General features: G+C 40.4%; 1 pseudogene; it reads right to left on the bottom strand.

Annotated features, from left to right (window-relative positions):
- Positions 1-853: 853 nt before the first annotated feature.
- On the bottom strand, positions 854-16614 carry LOC123450309 (annotated as a pseudogene).
- Between the last annotated feature and the right edge of the window lie 4994 nt (positions 16615-21608).

Raw genomic sequence — 21608 nt, forward strand, 5'->3', positions numbered from 1 at the left:
AAGCATGGCCAACCTCGGACGATGTCATGGCGTGACGTGTCCGCGAGGCGAGACAGCTGTCACGGGATGCGACGAGGCCCTCGCGACGACGGATGTTGAAGAGGCGGAATCACACTCCACGACACCTCGTAGGGTGCAGCAGTGCGCTCGACGCAACCGCATCGTGGTGGACGTCGGATCCTCCGAGGAAGGATCCGTCATCGACCTCACGTCGAGTGGCACCATCCGGGTTATAGGCTCCGGCAAGGAAGAGTAGGACATGGGAGACGGCGGGAGCTCAACTCCCATGAGACGACTAGTGTCCCATGTCCCACTCTACCTCGTGGGCGACCGGACCGACACTATAGGGGGGGGGCAGCCAGCCGCCGGACATGGACACGGCGGAGCCGGACGAGCTCCGCTTAGTATTAGGTTTATGTTGCACGTAATAATATGGATTTGAGGTTTCTAATTTAAGGTATCCAGATGTTCAATGCAATATTTGAGACATGACCGGCCAGTGTCCGTAGACGCGGCCGGACGCGTTGGCGAGCGTTTGAGGGGCCGTATTTAAGGGGTCCGGCTGTAGATGCTATCACGACCTCATGCTAGACGACGACAAAAACGGGCATGGGCAAAGGATGCAAAGCAAGTGGAGCGATTTGGCCATTCTCGCAAAAGCTTATTGTACAAATTAAAGCCGCTTTTGAAATGCTAACATAATTGTACAAATCAAAAGACAGCTGAATTGAAGAACTGAATCCTAACCGTTTTCAATCAAATACTTTTTGTAGGCCCTTATGAAATGTTAAAATAATTGTAAAAAAATGGTCATCATCTCAAGCACACTGTATTTGAAATTCGGCCTACAATGCTAACTTTCTCTCGAGGGGTCAACGACATGGCCGGCGAGCACGATGCCATCGGTCTCGTCCTCCATGATGATGTAGGCATACATATGATCAACGACGAAATCCACTTGCCGCGGAGGACTGCACCTGGACGCACAACCATACTGCATAATAACCATGGTGACAACCGCGTTCACCTCGATGACCGCATTGTGGATGACTTTGTCCATGACCATTCTAAAGCTGGAGTCGTCGAGCCCCATCATGTCAGACAGGTCCCCCAACGGGCTGAATGGCAAGTTGTTGTGGAAGGACAACTTGAACATCGGCATCGGAAATCGCTGACGTCAACCTTCCGACGAGGTAGGTGGTCGTGCAGGAAGCTCGACCGTGAAGCGATCGGATCGACCAGACTGCGCGGACCATCGACAGCGTCCGGGAGGAAGATGCACAAGGATAACTGTGTGGAGTTCGAGGTAAAGTTGTTACTCCCTCCGTTCCTTTTTGGTTCGCGTTTTAGGTTTGTCTCAAATCAAACTTTATAAATTTTAACTAATTTTATATTTTTTTTTAAAAATATCAACATCTATAGTAAAAAATATATAATATGAAAACATTTTCTATAATGCATATAACGATGTTCAATTATTATTGAAGGTGTTGATATTTTATTGAGGTAATATCACCGTGAGTCACACAATTTGCATTTGATGTTCAGTTTAATGCTAAAACTTTAAAAATACAAATTTATAATCATTCAACTTGCATTCACGTGCAAATACTGTTTGAAGTAAAAAAGTAAAAATTAAAGAACGAGAGAGATTAATGAAACATGATTCATTAGTCTTTATTGATGATAGCAATGGGGTATTTATATCCGGGCAGAAGTACACATGTTGCTTGGGAGTCAAGTAACTTGAAGTTACTTAAGGGCCAAGTTACTACATAGTTTCCTTGAGAGTCAAGGAAGTGCATAGTTGCTTGAGGACTAAGTAATCTATCTAAGAATTAAATTAATCCTAATCAGCTTAATTAATAAGCAACTAATCTATTCTTAACACTCCCCCTTGTACAACACCTCTTCTTGAGTATATGCATCATCTTCATAAGTTCTTTGAATATTATTGAAAGTCTCCTCCAAAAACCCCGTGGGAAAAATATGAGGAGAATTGTGCAGACATGTTGCTAAAACTCCTTTAAACCCAGTGGAAAAAATAATAAGGAGAAAATGATGCAACATATAATGATTATTGCCTCTTGATAACTCATATGAGAAAAACCTTTGAAGAAGGAGAAAACTCATTGGTGAGTTTAGAGAACAATTGATATGTCTTGAGTACTTCCTTTAAAAACCCCAATAGGGAAAATAGAAAGTATGACATATGATCTTTGAGAAAATATTGCCTCATTAAAAACCATTATGAGAAACTACGAGAGAAAACTCATAAGGGAAAAGAGTGCATCTGACATGCCATTGAAAACTCCTTTAAAACCTAGTGGAAAAAATATAAGGATAAAATGATATGGCATATACAAACACTTGTGTTTATATTGTATCGTTAAAAACCTTTTATGAGAAACCATTAGGGAAAAACTCATCAAGGGAAAAAGAGTACAATATATGCAATCTGATGATTGTTAATAGGTTATATTTTGGGAGATTACTCCCCGTGAACTTTGCAAATATGGAGGATGTCTCATACCAATTTCATTGACATGAACATAAGATTGTGTGTAATCTGTTGGATTTTCATATGATTTTGTTTGCAAATTATTTTCTCACTTTTCTATAATCCATCAGGATAAGTAGTTTCTGAGCAATGTGATTTATGATATTGCTCTTCATATAACCTGTAGGTATTGAGTAACACAAGTAGAAGTATCTTGATAAATCAAGTTATGTGATTCTGATGAATCTCAACCACATTATTTTGAGTGTGGTTAATCATTCTGCCAAGCCATTCATATTTTGCAATGCTTTTAGATAAAGAAATTATGTCAGAATGATAAGTGGGAATAACCATTAAAGTCCATTTAGATGACTTCCATATGGAGGCTATTCCAACAAATGCAGTCATTAATATGGCGTCATTGGGATCAAATAAAGAGCCAATATCATCATATCATATCATGGTCATATCTTGTATTTCCTGATGGAATTGTCTAATATTTATTGTGAGCTTAAGATATAAGATGATATTCCATATATCAAGCATGTAACTTTTGTTGGGGGTTGCACTCTGAGCAAACATAGCAAATATGGTGTGAGGCCTGACATAGTTTGCAATCATATGAGTGCTTTGACATTAGTGAGATATAGAACTTCAGGTCTTTATGTCACTTCATTATTAACCCTAGGTATGTACCTTATCAAAGGTAGTATGACCATACATGTCTTATGTTGTTGTTATGATATATCCACACCGAACTTCTCGTATATGTTTTGGATATATGTAGACTGATATGTATTCTTGAGAGAATGCTCAACTTGTAAGCTTAAGATAAATTTGGTTGAATCCAAAATTTCCGTCTTGAGATGATTTTGTGTATGTTTATGTCTTGCAGAGACACTGATGATGAAATCATAAATATACACTGAGGTGATGTAAGGGAATCAAATTTTGAGATTCCTTTATTAACACATAAAAATGATCATCCTTTGAGTAATCCTTTGAAGAAGGAACTCATTTAGTCGGTAGTACCATATGATTTTTGACTATTTCAATCCATAGAGTGACTTCTGAAATTTTACACAAATATGTTGCGATTTATTTTGAATTCGGAATTGTAAGCCCTTCAAAGACTTCGTTATAATTTTCTGAAACGAGTGACCCATATGAGTATGTAGTCACTACATCCATTAACTGCATGGATAATATTATTTGTACTGCCAATGATATTTATTGTCGAAACTTAATTCCATTCATACCAAGAGGGTATGTTACATCATAATTTGATGTCAGGTCTCTGCGTGAACCCTTTTGCTACAAGCCTCGCTTTCTCACCACCTCATTAACTTTGTTTAAATAAGAAGTTTTTTTTAGTATTCCTTATGGGAGATACTTATGAGTAGTAGGTATTACTGTGGTAAATACCACTCTTTGCTGAGCGAGTGCTATTCTTCATTTACTTGCTTCCTTTTATGCGAACCAATATGAGTGCAAGAGGCACTCTACCATGGATTTTGGTTTAGGGCCCAAAAGGTTTTAGCAATTTTTAGAAGAAATATATGTCGACAAATGTAGATTTATGTTATATGATTTTGGAGGAATCGATGAAATTTATTGAAATGTATTTATTCCTTTTAACTCCGTGTGATTTCCTACAACAATGGAGTCAAGGTGTTTCGATGTCCCAACACCAAAACATTTGCGCACATTTATGTTGGGCTTTGGTTGATGACCATCCAATGAGGTGTCTTTCAACTTGATGTTGAATTACATTTACTACTTAAGGATTTGATTTCCTCTATTTCCGCGGAAGCATATGCGAGATTATATCTCGTGTGGTCAGATTTCTCCCCCTATCGCTCTCATTTGGGGAGAAGAGTGGTTTATCGGGTACCTCCACTCTTTTTGACACTTTACTTCAGGAATATAAAATTGAGTGACACTTTTGTCATCAGTAAATGTATGTGGCAGATTTGCAATGAGTTGTAAATATGTGATTCTAAACTTCTTGTTCAGATTCTTTGAGTACGTGGATATAAGGACTGAATGTCAATAACATGTCTAATTTATTTCTTGGCATTCTTTGTGGTACCAATCTCCCCCTAATGCGAGAAATGTCCTTATTACTGATGCAATCAACATACAGGCTGTGAATAATTTTTATTGACGGATAAATTTTTATTCCTCACATAGATCCCTAATTTTCTGTGAGGGCCCATTGATGCATGCTGGAGTGGTGATATCGGTAGGTAACCGAATTATCGCAAATAGGAAATACTTTATTGATTTCCACGTAGTTACTAAAAGGGGAAAGTAGTATGACATGCAGTTGGCATGATTTAGATCATACTTACGGTGTGTAAGGACATATGTGTCCAGCAAGAGGCTGGTAAATTTACAATTCTTTAAAAATGGTCATGTAATTCATGTGATTATCTTTGATAAGAAATTTAGATGAACCATTATGGGTATGTACAAGTAGTACTCGATGCAATCAGAAAATGCTCGTGAAATGAGTTCAACGACATTGCCGAGTCGAATGGGTTTATCCCGTGTTTAGGATAATTTCCTCTTACTTTCATAAGTTGAGCAATTGATTCAGTTATATCATTCATGATTTTGTGTGAAAAGAGACACACTTGAAATCATTTTATAAATGTTTCTATGCGTATCATGAAGTATCTATATTATACCACATAATGGTTGAGTAATCCACATATATCTTCTGAATGTGTTCAAAGAAGGATGAGTGGCTCATTTGAAATTTTAAGGTGAGAGAGCCTTAAAACTTATTTCTCCTATGACACATGTAGTGTATATAAAAATATGATGATTTGGGAAAAATTGTAAGTTGAAAATTTTGTGACCAACAGAATTGTCAATAATTTTCTAATCATCCCCAAACCAGGATGGCTAAGGCTATTAAGCCTAATATTTAATTTATTATCATTTAGAAAATCATTGGATACGCAACAATATTAAGTATGAATTGAAACATACATTCAAATTTATCAAATATTCTATTCGAGGGATATGATATTGGACATTTTACTACATGTAGTAGTACAAGTATAGGCTAATAATATGTTGGGATAATGAGGAGAATACCTGAGGTCTCCCATATTATTGAAAAATTAATTAAAATATCATAGGCATAAAGGAATTTATCATTCTTTTATTACACTATATTTTTGGTTCTCCTTCTGATGAAGATTTGGAAACAATCATTTATGAGGATATTTCCTGGTTGTATGTTTGCAAATTTTCAACTATCCCAATTAACTTATTTGCCTTCTTAATAAATTTATGGTGTGGTTTGACCATATGTTTGACGGTTTGGTAATCATATGTATGATATTTATGTAACCACACATTTGACAAACTTGAGAGTTGTCTTTGTGATCATTTGAAAATGATCAATTACCAATTAAAAGATAATTATGTCATTGGTTATCTTTAGCCTCCACTTTACTTTGAATTCCTCATGGTTCTATCTTGTAACCACTAACTTGCATACTATTCTCAATGCTAGCAAATATTTGAAGCAACCGTTGGGTGAACATGATGATTTTAAGGAATAAAATGTTTCTTTACCATGAAAATGGTAATACCATCATAAGAGGATGTAAAGTGTATTATGAGCTTTTCAATCGGATTCAAATATGAAAAATATCTGATCATAAAATCTCAACTTAAAGTTGATTTTATAACTACCAAAATTGTAAGTTGCATTAGACTTGAGGCCTTGAAAAAATTAATTATTGGGCGATCATTCCAAATGTGCTCATGGCAGCATGTTTCTCTTAAGAGAAATATTCAAGGTGAATAAATATTCATCTATGATGTACTTAGTTTGAGAACTAAGTGAACTTGGTGACACATGAAATACACATGAATATACTTAGCTATTAACAGAATAACCATGACACATATTCCGATGGTAACACATGTGGATATAATGACTGATGTCATGAATCATCTTACGATAAATACTCCCACCTAACATGAGTTTAAAGCATTTGGAAATGTCAGCCATGTGTTACATGAAAATGCTATTACATTCATTTTAATTTACTTCTATGAGTAAGAAATATATATTGATAAAATAATTTGTTTGAGAACAACCATGGCCAAGGTGATATTTGGTGAACCTAGGTGTATCCTTCAATATAACACATCCGATGAAATTATTGTTAATGTTTTGGACTTCATTCTTGAGGAAGTGTGTGATTTTAGAGTCACTGCCAAAACGTATAGACTTGCATGTGCTTAACATTGGTTAGCCACTATAAAAGTATAACCACAATGTGATGTGGTCCTTGTGGAAGTGTTGTGACACTCAATCACTGCCATAAATTATGTGATCCATCTTGATGGATGGACGACACTATAATTAGAAATAGTGGCGTAGGCTCAATTGGCATGTATTTTACCAATGTAATAAAAGGTAATCATTGGAGTGTGCAAATATTTGCATAATTCTCTATGACGTATTCAAAGAAAATGAGGCTTGAATAATTGATATTGGTAGATAATACCATTCAACATGCAATAATCATGCATGAATTTACTATGATAGTAAAGCATTTTAGTGAACAACAACAATTTCTTCAGAGGAGCAAATTTTAGAATAGCTGATTCTTTTATAACCATATGTGTAGACCTCAATTTATACAGGATAACGCTTTGAAAATAATCACCGATATGATGTAGATCTCGCCGTATTAGAAAACATAGTTTGACTTTTGTCAGTAGATGTTCATAATTCTATTACCTTATGTTATGCTATATTTAAGAAAATCACTTTAAAGGTAATCATCTGACAGAATGACATGGTGTAGACCTTGCTGTAATAGTGGATAGTCTGCAAAATTTTGTAGTAGATGCCAATATTACCTTATGATATCTTGAGGTAGTCATATCTAAATATTAATATTCGGAAGAGCACTTTGAAGGTAGTCATCTTGCCAAAATGACAAAATGTAGATCTTACAGTACCGATGAATAATCTGTGAAATATGCAGTAGATGCCATCAAATACCTTGTGATTTACAAATAAATTTTGATTAGTCATATTGAGTATGACACATTATAATTCTTATTTTGAATTTATAGCAATGTTTGCAAGAAAAAACAATTTCCATTGCAAAGTTATAGTTGTTATCCTAAAAATGCGTGTCATAAGGAATGTTTGTCGTAAAGACATATAATGTCTTAAATTTCGAAGGAATAAATGTATGCGAAACATTCTTTTACATTAGTATCACTATGGTAATACAAATAGATGCAAAATTTAATAATTTACATATTTATGTAATATATGAAGACATGAGGCTTCAAATGATATTTTATATGATGTAAATGGTACGTAATTATATTTCTATGCCATTATGAAAAAAAACTACAGTTGAAACTGTGTCGAAAAACCGAGAATTAAAAAGTCAATGATGGTAATGTGAAGGTTAAATTCTTGAGAATAGTAAGCCTAAGGGTTGCATCATAATTTGCAGGGATTTATAAATAGTTAGGAGAAAGTTTTAGGACTAAAATCAAAATTATCCAAAAGGATAAGGTTCTTCAATTTCTCCTCCTCTGCGCTAGGGATTTGTCGTCACCATTGTTTTAAGAAGAACGCCATGTCGCGTTGGACGCCGACGCCGGGCCTAAGAGCAACTCTAGCGGACCCCACATCCTCCCCGACCCGCAAAATAACCGCCAAAATGCGGGTCGGGGCGGAAAAGCCTGCCCGATCAGACCCCGCATCCTGCCCCGGCCCGCAAAATTTTTTAGGGGACGCGGCAAATTCCCGACCCCAACCTCGGAAAACGCGAGTTCCCCCCTCGCGGCTGTGGTGCCCTGCATCACACAGAAGCAGTTAGCGGGAGGGACATTTCAGCCCACGCTATTTCCCCCCTCCTTCCGCCGCCGCCCCACCCTTGCTTCCGCCCGCCCGCCACCGACGATTCCGGCCATATCCGCAGGCGAGCCGCTGCACCGCCCTGCTACGGTAACAAAAGTCCTTCCTTGGCGCTAGGAACTCTTCTTGCTACTTCTCTTGTTTGCGTCGGTTTTTCCCTTTAAGAGGAAAGGGTGATGCAGCACATGAGCAGTAAGTATTTCCCTCAGTTTGAGAACCAAGGTATCAATCCAGAAGGAGGGTCTCGTCAAGTCTAGAGTACCTGCACAAACACAAACAAGCTTGCACCCAACGCTTCAAAGGGGTTGTCAATCCCTTCAAGATTGTTTGCATAGTGAGATTTGAAGGCGGAAAGTGCAACGAAGTAAAAAGTGTAAGGCTGAAAATATGGTGCAGAGTAGACCCTGGGGGCCATAGTGTTCACTAGAGGCTTCTCTCAAAATAGCAAATATCACGGTGGGTGAACAAATTACTGTCGAGCAATTGATAGAACCGCGCAAAGTCATGACGATATCTAAGGCAATGATCATACATATAGGCATCACGTCCGAGACAAGTAGACCGATACTTTCTGCATCTACTACTATTACTCCACACATCGACCGCTATCCAACATGCATCTAGTGTATTGAGTTCATGACGAACAGAGTAACGCCTTAAGCAAGATGACATGATGTAGAGGGATAATATCAAACCAATGATGAAAACCCCATCTTTTTACCCTTTATGGCAACAACATGATGCGTGCCTCGCTACCCCTTCTGTCAATGGGTGAGGTGACCGCACGGTATGAACCCAAAACCAAGCACTTCTCCCATTGCAAGGATCATAGATCTAGTTGGCTAGACAAAACCCACAACTCGAAGAGAATTACAAGGATATGAAATCATGCATAAGAGAGATCAGAAGAAACTCAAATAAGATTCATAGATAATCTGATCATAAATCCATAATTCATCAGATCTCGACAAACACACCGCAAAAGAAGATTACATCGGATAGATCTACATGAAGATCATGGAGAACTTTGTATTGAAGATCCAAGAGAGAGAAGAAGCCATCTAGTTACTAGCTATGGACCCGTAGGTCTATGGTGAACTACTCACGCATCATCGGAGAGGTCATGGTGTTGATGAAGAAACCCTTCGTGTCCGAATCCCCCCTCCGTCAGGGCACCAGAACGGCAGAACGTGCCCCAGATGGGATCTTGCGGAGACAGAAGCCTGCGACAGCGGAAAAGTACTTTCGATGATCTCCTGATTCTTTTGGGATTTTTAGGGAATATATAGGCGCATCCCCTAGGGAAGAGGGTGCTCAGGGGCCCCACAAGCCTGTGAGCTGCGGCCTACCTCCCTGGTCGCGGGGTGGGGGCTTGTGGGCCCCTTGAGGCTCCCCTTCCTTGGCTCTCAAGTTTCCTGATCTTCTTCCATTACGGAAAAAACTCTTCGGGGATTTTCTTCCGTTTGGACTCTGTTTCAAAATCTCCTCTGAAAGGGGTCAAAAACATGGAAAAAACAAGATCTGGCACTTGGCATTGAGTTAATAAGTTAGTCCCAAAAAATATATAAAAGGCATGCAAAACATCCAAAGTTTGACAAGATAATAGCATGAAACCATAAAAAATTATAGATACGTTGGAGACGTATCAAGCATCCCCAAGCTTAACTCCTGCTCGTCCTCGAGTAGGGAAGTGATAAAGAATGAATTTTTGATGTGGAATGCTACCTAGCATAGTTGTCCTTTGCAACTTCTTTCACGTGACATCAATGTTCAGATCCGTAAGATTCAAAACAGTAGTTTGCTATTGACATGAAAACAATAATACTCCAAGCAAACTAGCAAGGTAATCATGAAGTTTCAAAATAACAAGGCCAATAAAAGTCATCCCTACAAAATCATATAGTCTGGCTATGCTCCATCATCCTCACACAACGAATGTAAATCATGCACAACCCCGATATTGGCCAAGTAATTGTTTTCGCACTCTTACTTTCTCAAACTTTTTATAACTATCACGCAATACATGAGCGTGAGCCATGGATATAGCACTATAGGTGGAATAGAGTGTGGTGGTGGTTGTGATATAAAAAGGAGGAGATGGTCACATTGACTCGGCGTATCAAAGGGCTATGGAGATGCCCATTAATAGATATCATTGTGAATGTGTAGGGATTGCCATACAAGGGATGCACTAGAGCTGTAAGTATGTGAAAGCTCAAAAGTAGAACTAGTGGGTGTGCATCCAACTTGCTTGCTCACGAAGACCTAGGGCAATTTTGAGGAAGCCCATCATTGGAATATGCAAGCCAAGTTATATAATGAAGATTCCCACTAGTATATGGTAGTGACAAAGCAAGAAGGTCTCAATCATGAAGAACATGGTGCTATTATGAAGCACAAGTGTGAAAAAGATAGTAGCATTGTCCCTTCTCTCCTTTTCTCTTTTTTATTTTCTTTTTATTTGGGCACTTGGGCCTCTTTTTTCTCTTTTGTTTATTTGGGCGCTTTGGCCTCCTTTTTTTTATTTCCTCACATGGGACAATGCTCTAATAATGATGATCATCACACTTTTATTTACTCACAACTCAAAGCTTAGAAATGACTCTATAGGAAATGCCTCCGGCAGTGTACCGGGATGTGCAACGATCTAGCTTGACGTATGACGTTGAAACATCTCGCTAGCTATCTTACGATCATGCAATGGCAATATGAGAGTGACGGCACAAGTCATGAGACGGAACGGTGGGAGTGGCATGGCAATTTATCTCGGAATGGCTATGAAAATGCCATAGTAGGTAGGTATGGTGGCTGTTTTGAGGAAGGCATATGGTGGGTTTGTGTACCGGCAAAAGTTGCGCGACACTAGAGAGGCTAGCAATGGTGGAAGGTGAAAGTGCATTTATACCATGGACTCACATTAGTCATGAAGAACACACATACTTGTTGCGAAAGTTTTTATTAGTAATCGAAACAAAGTGCTAAACGTATACTCCTAGGGGAAGGGTTAGTAGGTGTTAACCATCGCGCGATCCCGACCTCAACACAAAGGATGACAATCAATAGATCAACTATGCTCCGACTTCCTAACATAGTGGTTCACCATACGTGCATGCTACGGGAATCACTAACTTCAACACAAGTATTTCTAGATTCACAACACCCTACTAACATAGCTTTTAATATTACCAAATCCACGTCTCAAAACTAATTGAGAGGAATCAAAACTTCTCTTTCTACTCAATGCACATGAAGATGGAGGTTTTTGCATCCTCTTTGGGTACCTATCACATTTGGGACTACTTTCATAGCATAAGCCAACTACCAAATCACACACCGCCGTGCTCTAAAAGATATAAGTGAAGCACTAGAGCAAAAGTATCTAGCTCAAAAGATATAAGTGAAGCACTAGAGCAAAAGTATCTAGCTCAAAAGACATAAGTGAAGCACTATGAGCATTCTAGCAAAATCACGATGAGTGCATGTATCTCGCTCTCAAAAAGGTGTGCAGCAAGGATGATTGTGACACAACAAAAAGAAAAGACTCCTATGATACAAGACGCTCCAAGCAAAACACATATCATGTGGTGAATAAAAATATAGCTCCAAGTAATGTTACCGACGGATTGAAGACGAAAGAGGGGATGCCTTCCCATGGCATCCCCAAGCTTAGGCTTTTTGGTGTCCTTGAATTTGGCTTGGGATGCCTTGGGAATCCCCAAGCTTGAGCTCTTTCCACTCCTTATCTCTTTGTCCATGAGAACATCACCCAAAACTTGAAAACTTCACAACACAAAACTTAAACAGAAACTCGTGATAACATTAGCACAAGAAAACAAACTACCACTTCTTTTGGTGCTGTAGCAAACTTGAATTCTATCTATATTGGGCTACTGTATTCTCACTTTTCCATGGCTAGTACCCCCCGATACTAACCATAGTTTCATCAAAACAAGCAACCAACTCAACAAAAATAGAATCTGTCAAAAACAAACCAGTGTGTAGCAATCTGTATACTTCGTATACTTCTGGTACCTCAAAAAATCTGAAAAATTACGAATGCCTGGGCAAAAGGCATATCAACCAGCAGAAAAAAGAATCAACTCAAAATCTCTTTCTGAATAAAAATGAAAAATCATCTCGTGAGCGAAAAGTTTCTGTCTTTTTCCAGCAGGATCAAACAACCATTACCAAGACTAGTCATAAAGGTTTTGCTTGGCTCAAACACAAAAAGAAACACAAAAAACACAATCACAACAGAATTGTGATGGTGTGTACGCAGCAAAACAGAAAGAAAAAGATAAATCCATTGGATTACCTCCCAACAAGCGCTATTGTTTAACGCCCTTAGCTAGGCATTGATAATTCAATGATGCTCACACAAAAGACAAGAATTGAAGTAGAACGAGAGCATCATAAAGCATGTGAAAATCACATCTAAGTCTAACATACTTCCTATGCATAGGCATTTTATAGGAATTTTTTTTGTCAAGACAACCAATAGTTACCATATGCAAGGAAGAAGAAAGAGATAATAGCAATCTCAACATAACGAGAGGTGATTTAGTGATATGAAAGTTTCCACCACCATATTTCCCTCTCTCATAATAATTACATGTGGGATCATATTTGAATTCAACAATGTAACTATCATATAGGATATTCTTTTCATGATCCACATGCATGCAAAGTTGACGCTCTTCAAAAATAATGGGATTATCATCAACTAAAGTCATGACTTCTCCAAACACACTTTCAATAATATTGCAAATATCATATTCATCATGAGGCTTATTTTTTTAAAGATCATAAGAAAAATCATCGCCCCACTCATGATCATTGCAACAAGTAGTGGACATAGCAAAACTAGCATCCCCAAGCTTAGGGTTTTGCATATTTTTAGCATGATTGTCACTAATAGAATTTATAGTGAAACCATTGCAATCATGCTTTTCATCTAAGGAGCCCTCGCGAATCACTTCATAAATTTCTTCCTCAAAATTTTCGGATTCACGCATCTCAAGCAAAACTCCATAAAGATAGTGAAGTGCACTCAACTCACTAGCAATTGGATCAACATAATTGGATCTCTTAAAGAGATTAGCAAGTGGATGAGGATCCATATCACTAGATTCTCAACAAGCAAAGATGCAAGCATATTGAAGGCACATGGCACACAAGCGAACAGAAAGCAAGCGAGAGAAGGGCGAACAAAAAAGGCAAACGAAAAAAGGCAAATAGGTGAAGTGGGGGAGAGGAAAACGAGAGGCAACTGGCAAACATAGTAAATGCAAGAGATGAGTTTGCGACACTTACTTGGATGAGTAATTGACTTGATCCTCCTCGGCAACGACGCCCGAAATCCTTCTGCTACGGTAACAAAAGTCCTTCCTTGGCGCTAGGAATTCTTCTTGCTACTTCTCTGTTCGCGTCGGTTTTTCCCTTGAAGAGGAAAGGGTGATGCAGCACAGGAGCAGTAAGTATTTCCCTCAGTTTGAGAACCAAGGTATCAATCCAGAAGGAGGGTCTCGTCAAGTCCATAGTACCTGCACAAACACAAACAAGCTTGCACCCAACGCTTCAAAGGGATTGTCAATCCCTTCAAGATTGTTTGCAAAGTGAGATCTGAAGGCGGAAAGTGCAACGAAGTAAAAAGTGTAAGGATGAAAATATGGTGTGGAGTAGACCCTGGGGGCCATAGTGTTTACTAGAGGCTTCTCTCAAAATAGCAAATATCACAGTGGGTGAACAAATTACTGTCGAGCAATTGATAGAACCGCGCAAAGTCATGACGATATCTAAGGCAATGATCATACATATAGGCATCACGTCCAAGACAAGTAGACCGATATTTTCTGCATCTACTACTATTACTCCACACATCGACCGCTATCCATCATGCATCTAGTGTATTGAGTTCATGACGAACATAGTAATGCCTTAAGCAAGATGACATGATGTAGAGGGATAATATCAAACCAATGATGAAAACCCCATATTTTTACCCTTGATGGCAACAACATGATGTGTGCCTCGCTACCCCTTCAGTCACTGGGTGAGGTCACCGCACGGTATGAACCCAAAACCAAGCACTTCTCCCATTGCAAGAATCATAGATCTAGTTGGCCAGACAAAACCCACAACTCGAAGAGAATTACAAGGATATGAAATCATGCATAAGAGAGATCAGAAGAAACTCAAATAAGATTCATAGATAATCTGATCATAAATCCACAATTCATGGGATCTCGACAAACACACCGTAAAAGAAGATTACATCGGATAGATCTCCATGAAGATCATGGAGAACTTTGTATTGAAGATCCAAGAGAGAGAAGAAGCCATCTAGTTACTAGCTATGGACCCGTAGGTCTATGGTGAACTACTCACGCATCATCGGAGAGGTCATGGTGTTGATGAAGAAGTCCTCCGTGTCCGAATCCCCCCTCCGGCAGGGCACCAGAACGTGCCCCAGATGGGATCTTGCGGAGACAGAAGCCTGCGGCGGAGGAAAAGTACTTTCGATGATCTCGTGATTTTTTTGGGATTTTTAGGGAATTTATAGGCGAAACCCCTAGGGCAGAGGGCGCTCAGGGGGCCCACATGCCTGTGGGCCGCGGCCTACCCTCTGGCCGCGGGGTGGGGGCTTGTGGGGCCCATGAGGCTCCCCTGCCTTGGCTCTCAAGCTTCCCGATCTTTTTCCGTTACAAAAAAAATCTTTTCGGGGATTTTCTTCCGTTTGGACTCTGTTTCAAAATCTCCTCTGAAAGGGGTCAAAAACATGGAAAAAAAGGAACTGCCACTTGGCACTGAGTTAATAAGTTAGTCCCAAAAAATATATGAAAGGCATGCAAAACATCCAAAGTTTGACAAGATAATAGCATGAAACCATCAAAAATTATAGATACGTTGGAGACGTATCATGCCCCTTCAGATCCGGTGAGAAGAGCCGCCTCACGCCGCCGCCGCCGGGGATCGACCACCACCTCGTCGCCGCCGCCGGTTAGTACCTTTTTTGTGGTTCCTACTATCCTCCCGCCAACTGCGTGAGAAGATGGAGTTGACCCCGTGCGAGAAGTTCCTACTATCCGATTCGTTCAATTTGGACGGCTCGGATGTTGATACCATGCTTGCGACCTTCTGTCAGCAAACATTAGTCATGGCGCTTGCCGTGAAGGAGCATGAAGACGAGAACCAAAAGAGGAGGCGAGGATCGACTGTCGGGCATTTGTGCATTCCTCAGAATCGCCATCTTGGGAACGAGATGTTGATGCAAGACTATTTCACGGAGAATCCTACATATCCTCCACACTTCTTCCGGAGAAGGTACCGAATGCTCCGATCCCTCTTTGTGAAAATTGTTCAAGCTTGCGAGGAAAATTGCCGGTATTTTACTCAAAGAAGGAATGCCGCGGGCTTAAAGGGATTTAGTGCATATCAAAAAATCTATGCAGCTATGCGGGTGATTGCATATGGCGTTCCGTCTCTTCGGTCCTGAGTATTACAATTGAGTCTGTGCATAGATTTGCGGAAGTGATCATCCATCTCTTCGGTGAGTATCTTCGGGCACCCAATGAAGATGACCCAAACCGCATTAGAGCTTTTCTTCAGACATACAAGGAGATTGAAAATCCAGACGCCCACTTTCAACTTCAGAAAGATCTCATTGAACACCATTAGCAAAGGGCTGGACAGTGACTTATTTTTGTATTCATTTGTATTTGTATTCATGACAAGTTTTGAATAATTATTTGTAATGCGGATGATTATTGTATTGTGTTCGATTCGAATAATTCAGTTTATTTTCGGTTGTTGAATTATGTTGTATTTGATATTTGCGGGCTGATGATATGCGGGAAGCAGCGGTGCAAAAAAGCAGACCCCGCAAAGCCGACCTTAAAAAAGAATATTCCGCAAATATTTTTTTTTACGAATCCATTTGGCGGGCCTGCATCTGCGCCAGCGCGGGCCAGCGTGCAAAAGCTGTTTTTCGCGACCTGCAAACGTGTTTTGCGGGCTGGCGGGATGCGGGGTTTGCTAGAGTTGCTCTAAGGCCAAGGACGTCACTCCGCTGAAGGGCATCGCTGTCGCGGGCGCCCGCGGGGCCGTAGCCACGGGCAACCACACCGGAAGGCGCTGCCGTGCCGTGCGTGACGCGCCGAAGAGCACTTCGCTGGATGGCGCCAGATCTGAGGACCATGGCTGATGGTAGATATCGCCGCATCTGGAGCCTCGCGTCGTGGCTGACTGGCTGTAGTCTCCACTATGCTTGAAGGACTGATGCTTCTACGTGCATCCGTGCATCCCTAATGAGGTTTTTTTTCTACTGCAGTTATGGTGAGCAAGAGAGGTCGCTAGTATTCAATGAATTAGAAACAAACATGGTACCTTCTTCTTCCCTTGGCATGACTGAATAATACGTTCTATTCATCTCACCATGCCCATATGTTCGGATGAAGGGATCCACTGCTTGCAGTACACGATTTATCCATTCTTACTTTATCCTGATCAATTTCAGTGAACAGATTCACGTACGGCATTCCCAAGAACAAAATCTTTAGAGTATCGATCTTAATCACAAGAAGGCAATAAATTAACATTTCCCTGATCAATTTCCTGTAGGAATGCTTGTATGTAGATTCTCTGTAGGAGACTAAGGATGCATGCATGCCCGTCTTTGCTTCCTTCATTATTCCGTTGGAAGCAGTGCTGGATCGTCTCACGCCCGCTCGATACTTGCACTGGCTTGTGCAGCGTTTCGTGGCCGAAATCCACCGTGTAAGGTTCATCTTCACGCGTTGTCGCCGACCAGATTCCATCATGTTTTTTTGTATGCCATTACTCTTTCTTGATAGAGTCTAAGTGCTGATAACGTGTTTAAAGTAAAAGGTAAAAAGTAAAGAACGAGAGAGATGAGAGAGATGAATGAAAGATGATTAATTAGTCTTTATTGGTGATAGCAATGGGGTATTTATATCAGGACGGAAGTACACATGTTGTTTGGGAGTCAAGGGCCAAGTTATTACATAGTTTCGTTGAGAATCAAGAAAGTGCATGATTGCTTGAGGACTAAATAACCTATCTAAAAATTAACTTAATCCTAATCAGCTTAATTAATAAGCAACTAATCTATTCCTAACAAATACGATCACTTTGCTCGTATTCAGAGGTATATCGCGCCTATGTGGCAGGCCAGCGTGGCTATGGTCCACTGTCCGTGACTGGAACAGCTTGGGTGACGTGTGCATTTTTTTTTCTGAAGCACCCAATTTCTGTATTCGAACTTTCGACCTCGTACACACCACTGCACCAAGTACATACTCCCGCCTGCTGTAAAAAAAACCTACATACTCACGCCTATGAAGAGTTACACATGGTTTTATATTGGCGCGGGTATTTTTTAGATTCCCTTTTTTTCTGGGTTTTGTCGGGACACATGTTTGCAAAAAATGTCGTATTTTTTACTATTTTTTGAATGAAATTCAAATAGAAAAAACAGCGTCGAAATGTACAATGTTTAACCCATAACATACAAAACTTCTCCATGAGCGAGTTTTTTAATTCCTTTTTTCTGGGAAGGGTCCTGGAAATCCAGGTTTCAAAATACCTCAGCAACCCCAATTTTTTTTGCCTGGCATTTCAAAATAAATTCTGAATTCAAATATTTTTAGCACCTAAATATATTTAGTTTTACAAAATCTAAATAAGTGCTTCCTATTGTAGTGGTCAGCTCGACTCCTCTCTTAAGAAGGTCATAAGTTCAATTCATTCTTACGACCTTCTTAAGAGAGGAGTCGAGCTTCATGAATGAATTGAACTTGCGACCTTCTTAAGAAAAGAGTCGACCCTACCACTAAGTGAACTGTGTGATTCTCATATTGTGTATACTTATATTTGTATTTGACATGGTTTATGTCGTTTACATTCAAAATTTAAGGGCGATAACATTTTTTTCTGGGAACACTAATTTTTTCGGTAACCAATGAAATTTCCGATAGCCAAACAGTTTTCAGAAACTCAGTCGAGAAGATAAAAGTAGTTGGCGTGGCCCAGAAAAAGTTATCGTCCCTCAATATAAAATTCGGTGTTTCTTTTTTAGACCCAAATAGGTATTTGTTGTAGTGATTAGCTCTTGCGCTTCCACGCTCGAGGTCAAAAGCTTGAATTCATCGGACCCCTTTTTTCCTTATTAAAAATAAAATCATCCATGTGCCTACACTACAAGCTGTGGGTTGATTCATTGACCAATGAGCTTATTTATTTGACTAATTTGGAAAAACTTGACAGTCTTTTGTTTGTAATCTTCTATATCTAAATAAAAACTCCCACTACTTGATTTCTCTTGACATGCAACTTATTCACATAAGTAATATACATGCAACCATTCATTTTAACAAACCCAAATATTAAAAAGTGCAGTTGCACTTTTTTGTCGGGACCCCGATCCTAAGTTATAAGAACCCAATCTGTAACACATCACATCACTTTACGGCCTCACGCACGGTAAACTCCACGGCTGCCACCTTACCTTGGCCGGGACCGTTTGTGTCTTTTGGCTCACGTATATGAATGTGTCGCTAGTGTTCAAACGACAAATAACCCGGGTCGACATGACTAGTTATATACCCAAGTGATACATCCGTACAGGGACAAGCATACATAACCCAACAAAGCAGGTGTCGGTCATCAGCGTGTGTAGACGAGTCGTAGCAAGCTACAAGGACTCCATTACACCGCATGACATTTTTCCGAAGGGACACACACAACAACAAAGAAGGATACATGTCGGTCAATCAATGTGTCCGGAGCAGTAGCAAGCTACCAAAGCTCGGTGGAAGCACAAAGAGGCATTTCCCCGTAAAGAGTACTATTAAAGACACACAACTAGGTGTCGAATCCCACACATATAATGCATTTCATAACATACACACAATATGCACGATATGTGTAGATACAACATGGCATCACAACATAACTCTATGACTCAAGCTTTTATTAACGACACATAAGAGTCAACATAGTATGATACTGCAAACGGGGTCTCGTGACCCGTCTCTCAAGTCATACAAACATCAAGCGGAAGCACAACAAGTCTGGGTACAGACATCTAGTAAAAGTGGCTGGAAGAGCCTGCAAAGCTACGACGACCCTACCAAAGGAACCAGACCTCTGTCTGGGATTCCCAAGCTATTCCGGTCAACATCGAACACCTCGCGTAGAACCTTTTAATGAGACTAAATCTTCTCTGCAAAACATAAATAAAGCAGCCGTGAGTACAAAGGTACTCAACAAGACTTACATCAGAACTATCTACATATGCACCAGTATCAATGAAAGGATTGTGGGGTTTGATTGCAGCAAGCCAGCTTTGACTCTTGGCTAACCTGTACTACGACTACTAGTTCTTTCTTTGAGGTGGGATAGCACACACGCGTCCACATATTCACCAATTCAATACACCACTATGGATCCACTCTCATCTCCCTACGAGAAGGCCATCCATAGCACTCACACTTATGTTGCATGTTTTAGAGTATCCGAGCATGTCTCACCACTTAGCACCATATGCACGTCATGCATCTCGGCAACCTTCAAGCGGAAGCACTGGCGTGGGTGTCGGCCACGACCGTTAACCACACAAAACCCTAGTCCAGGTTTATCGCCTATTTGAGACTAAACCCGCAAGGAAGTTCGGCCGAGGTTTCCTCTACGACACCAAACAATGTGCGCAGGGTTCCCAAGCCCACCATCCGGGTGCCACTTGGTACACCGTGCCACTGTGTATCTACCGCAGAGAAGCCTACCCCGTCGAGCAAAGCTAAGCACGGCCTCCAACACTTTTCCTACGAACAACATAAACTAATTGCAACTCCTGGACAGAGATCTAGGCAATTAATAAGCCGAGCGGGGTCAAATTTCAGGGCCCAATGCATGGTAGTATCTTGTCTTGGATAACATACACAGAACTCAGTTCTTAAGGACGGTCCCAATGAGACAACCCACCATGTACTCCTACATGGCCTTGATACCTCCATTTTGCATCATGTTTTCATGTTGATATTTATCGCTTCTTTGGCTGTTATTTCACTTCATGGTACAATTCTTATGCATTTTCTCTCTTATTTTCCAAGGTTTACATGAAGAGGGAGAATGCCGGCAACTGGAATTCTGGCCTGAAAGTGGAGCAAAGTTGAGATACCTATTCTGCGCAACTCCAAACGCTGTAAAAATCAATGAGGATTTTTTTCCTGATTTATCAAAAATACTGGGCCGAAGAAAAGTGCCATAGGGGCGCCAGGGGTTGGCCACAAGCCTGCACGGCGCGGCCACCCCCGAGGCCGCGCCATGAGGGCTTGTGGGCAACCTGCTGGCCCACTTGCCCCCTCTTTTGCTATATGAAGGGTTTCATCGAGAAAAAAAAGCAGGGAGGAGCTTTTTCGTGGTTTCGCCGCTGCCACGAGGCGGAACTTGAGCAGAACCAATCTAGAGCTCCGACAGGACGATCCTGCCGGGGAAACTTCCCTCCCGGAGGGGGAAATCGTCGCCATCGTCATAACCAACAGTCCTCTCATCGGAGGGGACTCGTCACCATCAACATCTTCATCAACACCATCTCATCTCCAAACCCAAGTTCATCACTTGTAACCAATCTCTGTCTCGTGACTCCGATTGGTACTTGTAAGGTTGCTAGTAGTGTTGATTACTCTTTGTAGTTGATGCTAGTTGGATTATTTGGTGGAAGAGTTTATGTTCAGATCCTTGATGCTACTCATTACCCCTCTGATAATGATTATGATTATGCTTTGTGAGTAGTTACTTTTGTTCTTGAGGACATGGGATAAGTCATGCTAATAATAGTCATGTGAATTTGGTATTCGTTCGGTATTTTGATATGTTGTATGTTGTTTTTCCTCTAGTGGTGTTATGTGAACGTCGACTACATAACACTTCACCATTATTTGGGCCTAGAGGAAGGCATTGGAAAGTAGTAAGTAGATGATGGGTTGCTAGAGTGACAGAAGCTTAAACCCGAGTTTATGCGTTGCTTCGTAAGGGGCTGATTTGGATCCACTAGTTTAATGCTATGGTTAGACTTTGTCTTAATTGTTCTTTCGTAGTTGCGGATGCTTGCGAGAGGGGTTAATCATAAGTGGGATGCTTGTCCAAGTAAAGTTAGTACCCAAGCGCCGGTCC

The sequence above is a fragment of the Hordeum vulgare genome, chromosome 4H (assembly GCF_904849725.1).
Source record: "Hordeum vulgare subsp. vulgare chromosome 4H, MorexV3_pseudomolecules_assembly, whole genome shotgun sequence".
Classification (NCBI taxonomy): domain Eukaryota; kingdom Viridiplantae; phylum Streptophyta; class Magnoliopsida; order Poales; family Poaceae; genus Hordeum; species Hordeum vulgare.